The 13986-nt window shown below is 39.8% G+C and overlaps 1 protein-coding gene across 1 annotated transcript in view; it reads left to right on the plus strand.

The window, feature by feature from the left end:
• Positions 1–13986, plus strand: part of LOC310899664 (uncharacterized protein) — a 105237-nt gene that overhangs the window by 41497 nt on the left and 49754 nt on the right. Inside the window, exons 11-12 of the mRNA XM_083836385.1 lie at positions 5795–5956; positions 6658–6754. The gene's annotated coding sequence lies outside the window, so the exon portion shown is untranslated. The remainder of the gene's footprint in view (positions 1–5794; positions 5957–6657; positions 6755–13986) is intronic.

A 13986-nucleotide genomic window follows, 5' to 3' on the forward strand; every position in this document is an offset into this window, starting at 1 on the left:
CCACCAGAGGGTGTGTGAAGCCAGGCTAGATTACCCTGCACTCCCTGTCCACATCCCTGCCCTGAGGGACCTGGAGGGACCCCAAATGCCCCGAGTCCTGTTCCTGGGATGCAGATGTCTGGTGGTGTTGCATGGAGCACCGACAGCCCCTTGGCTCCCCCACCAGCTAGCTACACAAGTCGCAGACTCAAATATTTTAAGACTGCTATAAAAAATGCCAAAGCCTGTTCTGGCCGGTGGCCAGGCAAGAGCTGGAGTAATAAGAGTGGGAAAATGCCTCCCAGTGACATTTCCCTCAGCTGCCCTCAGCTGCTCCAGGCAGGACTGCTGTGCAGATCCAGGTGGAGGCCAGAGAAGGTGGCAGCCACTGAAAAAAAAAAAAAAAGAAAAAAAAAAAAGAGAAAAGATGTTGGGCTGCTTTGAAATGGTGACTTCATTAAAAAAAAAAAAAAGGCAAATATTTTACTTGGGGATTTATCATGGATGTTTACTTCCATGAGTGGAAAACTGTTTTTCACCTTGTATGGTCATTTATACACTGATGACTGGGTGTGAAACTTCAGCACTTCCCTAAGTCTGACTTGGCAGTACTTTGTGCCAGCCGAGCTCAGAGCGGACGGGGAACACACAGGGGGTGAGAAAGATGAAAATAGAGCCCCTGATGGCTCTTTATTTTATTTATTTATTTATTTATTTATTTATTTATTTTAATAAAAACTCCAGAAAAACTAGTAATCATGAAGTGCTCCTGAACAGGGGAAATGTCCTCCCCTTACAACAGAAGTCAACAGGGCAATCAAAAGGTTATTTAGGTCAAGTCATCAGGAGCCTGAGATGCAACTGCTTTCTGTTAGCATTAGAAAGAAAAATGATTCATTGTAACATTGGTTCATCCAAACTGAGGTTGTGTTTGTTGTTGTTCTGTTGTGTTGTTTTCTCTTTTTGTTTGTTGGCTATTTTTTTTTTCCTTTAAAGAGAGATTGACAATGTTGAAAGCAGGGCAATTTGGGTTGTGGGTATCTCACACAGTTGGTACTTTCAGTGGTCATGCTAGTTATTACAGAATTTGAGGCCAGAAACAGGCCAAGCTGAGCCCTATCATATAACATGAATGGGGAGACTACCAAGGGAAGTTTAGTTTTCATTGCCCAGGCTAGTACACTTCATTCTTTATAAGGCAAGTCTTTGAGGACTGATTTATTTTAGTAGCACTGGAGAAAACAGTAATTCTTAGTACTGCTACCTCCTTCACTTTTCACTACCCGTGAAGATGCCCATCAATACTTAGCAAGACAAATTATGAATAGGGAAAGGAAAGACTCAGAACAGAGGAAGAGCAGTAAGCAGATGAAAGTACTGTTAAGACAACATTTACTCTGGCTTTCTGGCATCAAGTAAGGAGATCTAACAGAGAGAGAAAATGTGGGCTGCAGACTGAACCCAAGCAATCATTATGGTCTAATACATGAAATGGCTGCTCACGGAAGAACTTATTAGGTATCCAACATGATCCTAGAAGTAGACTCTATGAAATATATCTTTGAAAGGATAGAGTAGACTTAAATGTAAAAGTCCAGTTAATAAAATATAATTTTTGCCAGAGGAATAAAATGAAACAGGAGGATCTTGGGCTGAATTCTTCATCTTTTGGAGATATTGAAGTAACTTTATTCATTATGATGATTGGCTTCTCCCGCTGCTCCAAGGAGCATGATTCCAGACTGGTCTCTTCTGGTCTTGTTATTTGACGAGCATAAAGTGGATGGTGAATCTATTCCAATCTTTAAGTACCATTAACAGGAAGGTTTCAATATCACAGGATAGGTCTAAGCCATATTTAAGAGGAAAGCAATCAGTTTAGAGCCCTCTTAAACCTCTAAGTCATGCAACCAAGGAGCCAATGAAACAGCTGTCGATAGCCAGTGTGCCAAGTGAGACTTGTGGAAAGGAAGGCAAGCAAAGAGGACAGTGATCTTCTCACCCAAAGAATTACTGTAAAAAGTGTTGAGTGGGTGTGAAAGATGAAAGCCCTAGCAGGAGACACGCCTTTTGTACCTTTTTGGCTAAGCTTCTAACAGTGAGCCATGAAGTTGTCATTCATCCCTTGTCAGCTGTAATATGTAAGCCACATGCAAGGCAGCTTCACAGAGCTGAAAGGAGTGCTGCTAGATAGCAGAGTTGCATTTGTAGCCTGCCATCAGGACAGCCAAACGTGCACTGCTGAGGTGTGAATTATGAAAGTTAGTTTCCAAATGGCCAAGGGGCAATAAACATTAATATAAACTAGACATGGGCCCATGCCAAATAACCCCAACTCTCAGGGTGTTTGGATTGCAAACATTTGATTGGGATCCAAGCTTTGCAGCTGGCCTTATCTCTGCAGTGGCCAAGCCAAAACCCCAGGGTTCATGGCCACCTGGCACATTCTGTGATCCAAGGATGCAGTGTCTGATTACCTGCTCCTTTGCCACCTCCAGCAAACAGTCCTTTTTATCAACAATCACTTGTGCTTCCTGTCTTGCTCTGATATCCTTTCCCTGATTTGGTGCTTTTTCTCTCTCATATTTATACTGGAAGTTCCCTGAATAAGGGACAGGCTTTAAATCTGTTTAGAACAACTCTGGGTAGAATTATGCAATATTGTGGAAAATCATCAACGGAAGGCATGGAATCTGAGCATGAACTTTGTACCTTCTGTGCAAGGCTTACAAAGGGCACTAGACTGCTGCGCTTGTGAAAGAGAGGTGGGTAAGCAGTACATTTAATAAACATACCCAATTCAACTTGGAAGACCTGAAATTTTAAAAGACATATTACAGCTGGTTTGCAGTAGGTGACTACAAAATCCAAGCCAGAAGTCTCCAGCCGTTCCTGGGGTCAAAGACTGGACTCTAACCGTCTGTGTTTATTCTTTCCACCTCAAATCCCACTGACTAAGTGTCAGATGGAGATTGGCAGTCTGGAGATTGCAAGTGTTTTTATTCCCCAGGACATAACGCATAGAGAGGAGAATCACTTCAGTTTGCCAAAATACACTCTTGAGCCCCTCATTTCACCTCCAGCAGCAATAGCCATGGAAGGAGTTGTGTGATCACCCTGTTCTCAGTGGACTTTCTTTTTCTTCCTGGACCTCGGAAAGGAGGGGCTAACTTGGAGGATCTTTCAGAATATCAATAATTGGAACAAAAAATGTGTGCCAGAAGTACCTTTAGGGGGAAAATATTGCCAGTCCTAGTTTCTAACAAATGCCTTTACCCTAAACCAACAACCAGGAAACAATTCACATTTAATAGCTTAGAAAAGTACCTAGGAACTTAGCTCTCAATTCTTCGCTTACATGTAAAGTAATATACATTTGTAGGAGGATATACTATGTGCCACTACATGGGGTATATCAGAAGATACAACAAAAGAAGACAGAGCCTCTAAGGTTTGACAAATTACAAAACCTGAAAGTCAGAATTTAGGGGCAGAAAGAAAACACTTTGCCTTGCCCTAACCCTTAAAGCCAGACCTGCATTGTGATCCTAAAATTGCTGAGATTTTTCATGTCTTCTGTAACAGACATAGTTAGATATGACATAAATATCGAAGAATGATGATTTTTGTTGAATTCTAAGAGGTTAATTAGCATGTTAATTATCAGTAATTAATATATGCAGATACAGACATGAGAAATGGAGACTTTATTGGTATGAAATTTGTCTATTAGCTACACTTCACACTCATCAAATCTAGTGTTTCTGAAGCAGTAAGACTATTGATCTACATTATGGATTCTGCTTGGGTAATTACGATGTGTATTTAATATCCTTATCTTAAAACAGAACAAGGGGATGCTGAGCTTGCATCTGGAGTTGTCTCAATTTCCTCTTCTAACTTAGTGGTTGAAAAAATAAATGAAATTTTATGATCATTTTTATGATCATTCCAATCCCTGGTTATAACTATCTCCATTTTTAGCTGAACAGGTTTCCTGAGTCTACATTTCTGGCTATTGTAATTATATTCTTGACTCATGATTGCACAAGGAAAAACTTTCTGGACTCCACACTGATAAAATATCTCCAGGGATCTCATCTGAACTTCTAGGAAATCAAAGGTTAATAATACTGACTGAGTTGGAAGGGTGAAATCTTTGGTTTCCGACATTTTGAGAAATAGCTCACTTCACTGATATTTAAACATAGTGCTGTGGCAACTCTTCATGGATTTATATCATATTAGTGTCTATCTTTTCCTTTGTTTTTTTCACTGCCCCCATTGATACAGCTATCATTCCAGACCAAATTTTCTATATAGAGTTTTCTATACAGACCTCCTGAATCATGAGTATGCCTTTCTTTAGATGACTGTTTTTATTAGTTACCAAAATTTTTTGAAACAGTATAGGTCTAAGACATACCTGGGAGTCTAGACCCCTAGGAATACTATAGAAAGTAGATGAAGTTCTGTTCTGTCTAAACCCTACAAGCATCAGGAGCCTGTCAACATAATCAAGACACAGTTCCTTAAAGTGCGAGTGTAGGTATGGATATTACTCCATTAATACTACCCAGCCTTGTCTCCACATTCGTGGAAGTACAGAATATGCCTGGCAACATCTTCATTTATTTGGGGTGGAGTGCTGATGCACTTGTGTTTTCTGCTTGGCTGGGGGTTTGGAGTCTTCTTCTTTTTCAGTTCATATTTTCAGATCTGCCAATGTGTTGTCATCCTCACCTACATCTAGATTGCTGCAGGAACCCCACTTTCATTGCCTGTTCTCACTGTTGACCGCTTTTTAAAAATCTTTTTTTGCTGGAGCAAAGTCAGAGCTGATATGCTTTGCAAGGACTGTCCCAGCACACATATCCCTGACAGTCTCATGAGACTATGGGGCAACCCATCATTTGTGTGGGGGTTAGGAAGAAGGTAAGTTATGGTGCAAATCTAATGTAATGCAGTTTCAACGAGAAACAGACAGCTCCAGGTTTTGCAGTATCACCTACTGAGACCCCAGGAAAGGTTGGAAGGTCAAGCTGTGAGCTGTTTCACTTTCATCTATTTGTGAAGGCCACAAAATTCTTTGTAGACATTTTAACAAATAATGCTTCAGAAATATATTTTCTCTTAACATCCTGCTCCTTTTTACTTCCCAAGTGTAAAAGCCAACAACAACTCAGCACGCATGTTTTAAGTTGAATAAAAAGAGCTGGTAAGAATGCATGTTTCACCCTTCCAGAGGGGTCATTATAAAAGTAGTGAGGTTAAAAATAATGTTAAAGTGATCTGCGAAAAAATGAACTCTTCATTTTTCTGCATCTTTTAAGACTTTCTGAAATGTCTCTGCATGAACCCTTGTCTCATCCTCTTTCTTTTCCCTTTGCCCCCACACCCAGCCTCTCCATCTCAGAAAAGGAAAGTTTTTGATACCTCTGACTGTAACAAAATGAAGGGACCCTCTATGCTCTCCCAGCTCCATCTTAAGATGAAGTCAAAGTGCACAATTCCCCTTCTCACTTTTCCCCTTAGCCTCTAGCATGATGGTTACTGCAGTAGGGAAGGAAACCAGGCACCCAACCACAATGGGATTACATTACAGGGATGTTGCAGGATGCACCTCTCTGCTGCTGTAGTCTCCATGAGCCAATATTAATGCAGATCTTCAGTGGATGCCTGAGAATTTGCAGGGCTTTTGAAATGACATTGATGGTGCTTTACCCTTAAAAAGCAAAAGTTATTGGGCATTTAAAGACATCTTTTTTAGCAAACTGTTAACAGCTATTCAAGATTTTCTTTGTCAAAATTGCAGAACACATCCTGAAGTATGTGTAAATGTGTCCATCTTGACCTACTACTGCTGGTGCTGTCCAATGGACTGAGTCATTATCAGTTCAAGATAAGCTGCTGTCAGAGGGAACTGCTAGCAGAACTGTCCTCTCTTAGGAAGATGCTCAACATCATCTTAAAAAAGGTAAGTTCCCTTCAGGTATCTCAGATAAACAGCAAGAACTATAATTCTGCCCAGTCAGGCACTTCTACAACCACTTCACAAACTTAAGGGTCTCTTAGTGTCATATTTTTAAATGCTGAATGCTAAATACCTAGAGAACTCAAAATGAAGAATTCCCCATCCTGAAATTTTAACACGTGGTACAAATCAGTTTAGCAGCAGAGTCGGGTTTTCTGGATTCAAAACGCAGGTTCATTCTCAGTGATGAACTGGTACCTGTTGGCCCTGAAGGCAAGTGGAGACACACCAATGATTTGGTAGCAATCTCCAGGACAGTAAAGGAATGTCAGAGTTCTGGACACTACAGCAATTGAATTATTAATGAACTCATTAGCATAGTTATTACATTTATGTTAATAATCGTACCATCACAATGATTATGATAGTTCTTAATATAGTAAAGAGCATAATTAACAATGATAACTGTTAACATTTATTAGTGCAGTTATAAGCTCTTTGTATATTCTGTGTGGAAGCATGCTCTGGTAGCACCTTCTTACTTTGTCCTCACAGACATTCTCAGTTCTCTTCAGCTTTTTCCCTCCTTGTAGCTACTGTCTTTCCCTTCTCCTGTTTAATCCTTCCCATCTGTTGCCCCAAAAGTCACCCTTATCCCTGACTTTTCCTCTACCCCAGGGAATAGTCATTCTTCTGTTCCACAGGATTTTTCGCAGCTATGCACAATGCGTGTCATGAACTGTACAACCAGCACTGGATTCACTGACGTGTGGGATACTCATCTTCACTATGGGAACCGGGGTAGGAAGCCTTAGTTTCTGTTGACATCGATTCACGTTCACTCTTGATCTCTTTCTCTTGAAATCTTCTGTGCAGAACAGATACAAAAGAATATAATAAAATCAAGTGGAATAATACTATTGAACATAATTCAATGATGAATACAACAAACATTAATTTATAATAACTAATATTGAGAAAATAGTTCTTCTTATGAAACCTAGGCATCTTTCTGAAGCAAGAAGTCAAGTTTAATATGGTTACTGCCTTGGCTCTTAACATTTTTGACCAGGCTGTGCACTAGCTGGACTTTGAAACTACTAAAGGGATTTGCATTGGCTTCAGAGTATACTATAGCAGCTCATAAAGCTCCATGTGACAGGGACAAGGTGCCTGCTGTTTTCATGTTTACTGTTTCTTTTCTGGGATGGACTGCATGTAAAACATGGCAAAGGGGTATGGCATCTTCATACAGACTGAAGAACATCTCTTTCCTCCCACTGACCCCAGACTCAGTGGTGTATCTGAAGAAGGAGCAGCTATTGACCCTGTGATTTCTGAGATGGACACAGGGGAAAATGCCTCCTTTTCTTATTGGTTCAAATGCAGTTGAGAAATTACAAGCACAAATTGCATTTGTAGAACAAAATACACTATCCTTTGAAAATGTGATATCTTGCTTTACAAGGGTCATACTACTACTTGTAGTTATTTCAGTTTATGCCCACTTACCCATCACCCTCAGGCCCAGATCTAACAGAGCATCAGATTTTGATGCAGATGTCTCTGTCACCATTAGCATTGCACGGCTTCATGTGCAGGCTCAGAAAGGCAACCACAGAGGGCAGCTGGTTCAGAAGTGCACATGTGCATGCATGCATATTCAGATAACAGCAGCATCTGGTCACAAGTTTACGTCGTCCCTTCTTTGTACACCTTAAAGTGCTGTCTTGCCAACAGACCACAAAGTGGCCTCCTTTTGAGAAGTATGCGTACATTTTAAAATGTATATACACTTACACATACATATGTCTATACATGGAGAGAGAGAGATGCCATGGCATATATGTAAATATACAAACACAGCCTAATAACATATGACCCTGATTGGGCCACCAGATGTTGTCAATTATGAAACTAGCTAAAGGTAATATTAATGACACATAAACATCCTTTTTTGGAGGTATGGGGTTTTGTTCTTGTTCGTGGTCATAAACAAAAATGAATAATGAATTCTAAAATTGGTTTATAGCAGTGCCATCAGCAACATCTTTGCATCTTCTAGATGTTTAGAGATGAGGGGCCCTGTCAAACCTGACTGGTGTGTGGATAATCCCAAAGGAGGGACGCGCAAACTCCACCCTTTCCCGTGCTCACTTTTGCAGAGGATGCTGCTGTGACTGTGGCTCAGTCCCACTGTCATCAAAAAGGACAGGGAGGAAATGGGACGTATAACAGCAGTGCCTGGTTTCAGCAACTGTGGAAACCTGCCATATATTCTGTGCATCGTTTTTATAGCCCTGATCATGACACAAGATAGAAGCCAGAAAATAGTCTCTTATCATCATTCCACAGACAACAGTCTCTCTTTTAGTATGTGCCCTGGGCATGATCCTGCCGGTTTCACTGGCACAGATACGGAAGACAGTATTTACTCTTCTCTATAACCTATTTACAGGGATTTCTTCTGAACTCCCAAAATTTACCCTGGAGTGGGACAACCCCATGCTGTTCTCAGTTAGTGCTATTCATAACAATTTCCAACAACAGCAACAAACAACAAAATGCTGCTGTGTTGAGCCTGAAAGATTTCTGGCACAAAATATTTGCCAAATACAGTCCAGGATTTCATTTGGTGACTTTTGGGCCAGCCTGCTCCTGAGCTGGGGTCCTTGGGAGTCCAGGGTCATCAACTGGGGATGAGCTAGCTCTTCCCACCTCTCTGCTTGGCAAGAGGAGCAGAAAAGGCCAGGAAACCTTAGCTATAGCACAGGCCACAACCTTGGAGTTGCAGGCAGCTGTTCAGCAGAAATGACTTTTCTTGCATCAGTGAAACTGGAAAATGGCAATGTTACTGAGCTGATGTAGCTTCTGGGGAAAATACTTAATCTGGGAAGTGTTATGTATTTTAGGTTCTGAAAGAAAGTGTTACAATTTCTCGTTCATAGGAACTTGTAAAACATTTTAGGTTTTGGTTCAGTTTTGATTAAAGTGAAGTTTGGAAAAGGTTAAGTTTTTCACACACCAGAAAGCTACTTTACCACCAGTTCTCCTTCTATTGCAAGCTAGGGCTAATTAGGCAAGTTCTTGGCCCAATAAGCAATGAAATGGCCAAATAAAACAAATAGCCATGCTACTAATCTCTCTTACATAAGTGAAACATGAGAGAATTTCACAGAATCATTGGTGTTATTGTAACTAGGATTTGAAAACAGGATAGTAAATAAATGTCATTGCCTTGTCAAAGAGATGTAAGACTTTTATACTGGCTGTAGATTTGCCCTCTTGACTGCTGGAGAACAGTGGAAAGAAAGATCGTAAAAATAGAAACACTTGAAAAATATGATGGAAAATTAGGCAAATAACCAAAGCAGTTTGTAGTTATAGCTAAGTATTCAAATTTCCATTTACCCTACCCAGTCTTGAAATGCTAGGGTAAATTTTGAGGGGTTGATTAGGAACACATGACAGGAGCCTCAGTATCTCTCAGCCCCATAGCTCTCAGACACATGCAGTATTATGTAATGTCCTCTTCATGTTACACATGCTCTTCGGGATCATGACCAGGCAGGAGCCACCAATAAGGCTGACCCTGACATTGGAGGTACAGAATACAGTGCTGCCACCTGAAATGCTTGGATGTTGCCACCGAAGAACTGGAGCATGAAGGGTTTCTGAGCATGAGAAGGCTGTAGCACCTGCTCCAAGGCTCCCTCTACCTTCTTCCTGTACAAGAACCTTCTAGAACCTTTACCTTCTTCCTGTACAAGGAGAACAGTCTTACCTAGCCAAGAAAAAGGAAACAAGTCACCCATCTGCCAGAGGACCGGCAGACGAAATGCACATAAATTTATTCACTCGCGTGCAACAATGACATGCAATCCGTTTGTCTGTACATAGTGGTCAATAAAACCATTGCAAGCCAAATGAAAACAAAAGGTATGTTTTGAGTTAATAGTTTTTGTTCTAAATAAAATATGGAAATGGAACCCAAGAGGGAGGAAAAAAACAATACTTCATGCAAAGGTAGTTAAAAAAGAGACAGTTGATATGGGAATATGGAACATAGTGTCTTTGCATACAGTATTTTAATAAAATGCCAATTTTCAGCTTTTACTTCATGGAATGTGGACTAGCAGGTCAGTTGCATAAGCTGTTTGCTGCTCCCATTTTTCCACTGCTCATACCTTTGGCTTGGATAAATTCTTTTGAAAAACAGCTTTACAGAGCACAGAGACAGGTGAACTTGCTGGTGGAACTCTGTAGACCAACTAGTCAACTGACTATGGTAAACCTCTTCCCCCTTAAAACTGGTGTCTTGAATTGTTATATAAATTCAACAGTTTCTAAAGATAAATGTGACAAAGTGACAGCTCTCAGGCTGGGCAGGCCAGTTACTCAGTTATATAAGAAACTCGGCCTTCTGCGCAATGTCAAAATTTGCCTGCAATATGTTTGGCCAAAGATCAACTATAAACGGAGACTGTGATCTCTTCAGACTTTGTCTGACCTGCCTGTGGTTTCTCTAATACGTAGCTGTCTGCTCTGGGCCAGAGCTACATTTTCTTGCATTCTAGATTTTATCATCATTTTACATTTTACCTTCAGTGTCCCTGTGAGAAAAAGACTGAGATTATTATTTTTTTTTTTTTTAAAGAGGACCAAGCAAAGAAGAAGAAAGGTACCAAAAATTGTAGCCTGAAGTGATTATCTTAAATTAAACTCCTTGGCAAATATTGGTATTTTCTGGTAAAGAAGATGGAAGAAGATTTTGAAAACACATCCTGCCCACCTTGCTCAAAACTGACTGGTGAGATGAGAATTAGTTGTGGTGGCATACATGCTATGCATGAGTGATCAGGCCCACAAAGCTTTCAAGTTACAAGCACAAAAAAGATAAGATCTTCAAGCAAGGAGTAAGTCTCTTTATGAAGAGATCAATATGAGACATTCTGCTGAGTGCTCACCACTTCTTCACACTAAAAATCTGGCGTATAGGCTCCTCAAAACAATAAATAATTTAGCACAGATCCCAAAGACTTCATCAGTTTAAAAATCATGCTTTCAGTTTTTTCTGAACACACTGTGCCTTACGTTACTATGGAAAACAACTTCCAGTGGAAAAAAGAAGAAAAGTGTTAGTGAAATGGTTAAAGAGAGGCTTCTAGGTTTTCCCCTGTAAATCTGATGGCATTTTGCAAATAGTCAGTTCCTTGTTTTGCTTATAGATTTCAAAAATCTTGTCTCTGATTTACATGTGTTTTATACATGACCAGAGGAAAACATTTTTAAAATCAAACAAAACAATTATTGTTTTTTGTCACACAAAATGGCCTGAGGGAGTCAGGATATAATCTACTATGATTTGTAGATCACTTTTTGAAGTAGATTAGATAGGTGATTTTATATCTTTAAAAAATAGCATAGCAAAGTATTCCATAACAACAATTTTTTCACACTTCATCACTGGATCATGAAAATGGTCTTCTTCCATTATGCACATAATAATGAGCAAATCAACACATTTACCTTCCAACTGAGACATGTAACTACGGAGAAATCCAGCTGTCTCAAGTGCAGGTGGTACAGAGCTCTTCAAAATTGTGAAGTAAAATAAATCTTCAAATAAAATCACAGTGCAATGACCTTGGTCGGAGTTCAGCCCCAGTTCTACATATATTGGGACCCAAATCCTGGGGTAACAAAGAATGAACTTCTTACCTTACAAATGGTCAGCAGAAGGCCTTTTCCTTACTTCAGTCTTACTGAAACCTGGCATGTAAGTGGGACAGCCTTTGCGAATCAGCCCTGTGCCTGACTTGTGCATGGAGGTGAATGCTATCCTGAAAGAAGGGAGGAAAAAAAGGTGATTCAGACTGAGCTTTTCTAGACTTAAATAACAGTTTAAAAATTTCAGATGTCAGAGTGCAACTGATTAAATTTGCAGCTGTCTAGGTGAAAGCAAGTGATTGGAGGATCTCAGAAGATTTGGGACCAGATTCACCCATATGGTTTCAGTCATTCTGACAACAGAAAACATCTGTAAAACTGTTTCCCTGGCCAGAAAAAGTTGAGTTTATAGTTACTTTGTGTCTCCAAGCATCTGATGAATACAATTCTTTGTCTCCAGAAGCATCCGAAAACCCAGATGCTTATCTGCATTTCTCAGCTAAATAAATTGTGATAGGCATCTTGTGATAGCCCATCATGAGCTTTTCAGTAATTTTTGATATTGAGTAATCGGTTAGAGAATATTTGAACAGAAATTCTCTCTGTGCCAAGAGGAGTTTTTATCTTGTATGGACTTTTATGTTTATTAAAAGGAAGATCCTGTTCTGGGAAACTTGCAGCCTAGGTATAAAACTGCAGAAGAACAGTTAACAATCAGTTTAGATAGACAAATTAAGACAGACAGTGCAGGAAGAAAGTCTAAAAAGGAAGAGTAACTGAGCACTTGCATTTGGCTCGTTTTCATGTCTTAAGGCTGCAGGGGGTTGTTTGTTTTTTATCTATGCTCCTTTGATGGACTCAATGGGAGGGTTTTATGAGACAAGAGTATTTTGAGAAGAGACTTTAAAGAATAAGGGGTGGAGGCACAATGGATTGGGTCACGAAGGGAATTTCAGGCAGGGGGGCTCCATTGAAGAAGGCACCAGAGAAAGAGCTGGCGAAGCAGATGTGTGCAACTTGAGCCAAGTAAAGGAGACGAGGGTGAAAGGATGAGAGCAGAGCTCTTCTAGCAGACTTCTCATGCTTCTCATCCCACTCCCACTTCAAGCCTGAAATGCATGGAAATAGAGGGTGGGGAGGTGCTGATGGAGAAAGGATTGCAGTGGCAGAAACTATCCCAGCCTTCAAAAAAGATATATTTAGTGTTCTGGATTGAGAGTTTAGATTAGAAATTTTGTCTGTTTCCACTTCCTAGTGCTGGCAGGTAACAACATTTTCTAATTCTTTTTAAAGATTCATTTGCTAGAAATCTGCTATGTTTTCTTTTGTTTGTTTGAGACCACTTGCACATTTGGATCTCCCAAATATCACGCAGAGAGACTCTGGAGACAGAGAATGAAAGAGGTGCTTTATTGTTTGCTCCCTTGCTAAGTCTCTCTCTTTCTCTCTTTTTTCTCTCCCCTGTCTCTGAAGGAAATATTTCCAAATGTGCACTTTCTCAGTCTTGTCTGAATGTTCTTTAGATTAAAGGTCAAAGATACAATTCTTGTCATTGCATAGATACCAAAGAGAATGGTAAAAATGGAGCAGTATCAGTTTTGTGGACCACATTAAAAATAACTGAAAGCAACAGCTTTAGAACTGATTTAAAAGGCCATGCAAATGGGTAAAATCTAGCAGCCTTAGGACAGAGTTTAACACTTTGGGACATATTGCATACTTTTATAAAGATCTTTAAATGTTGGCAGGAGATAAATCACCTTTTCCAATTATTTTGAAATTATGCAAGCTAGGCATGCTACAACTTTTGATCACAAGTACTTACTGAAATGTATGTAATGTATTCTCCAAGTACCCCTATGAAGGTCACACTCAGATCTAGACCATAATGACTCTCAGTCCACTGGTGGTCTGAGGGCTCTCTGCCCTTCCACTGGCAGCAGTTAAACAAGTACAATGAGATAGGAAACTCTGATTATAAAAATTCATCAAGTTAAGCTAAAATACTGGCTATTGAATGGAATACAGAAAGTAGAAAAGAATTATAATATAAGCAGTGTTGTGTGTTTTGTAAATAAGGAATACATATCTATTGCCCATGGGAGCAAAAAAAAAAAAAAAGACAACTGTTTAAGCAACAAGATAGACAACGACATGCTAGCAGTAAAGTGAAAACTTTTGTGTCCTTTTAAAAATAAGTACTGCATATACCTACATAGAGAGTAATGTGTTCTCCAGCTGCTGAGAGCTAGTACAAAATCAACATACTGTGACAGATAGGGATACTTCTGAAAGGGTTATTCAGTGCTTAAGAGAGTACTTGTCACTTGCATAATTTTGATAGAATTAGCAGACAGTTTGAT

Source organism: Anser anser, assembly GCF_964211835.1.
Source record: "Anser anser genome assembly, chromosome: 4".
NCBI lineage: Eukaryota > Metazoa > Chordata > Aves > Anseriformes > Anatidae > Anser > Anser anser.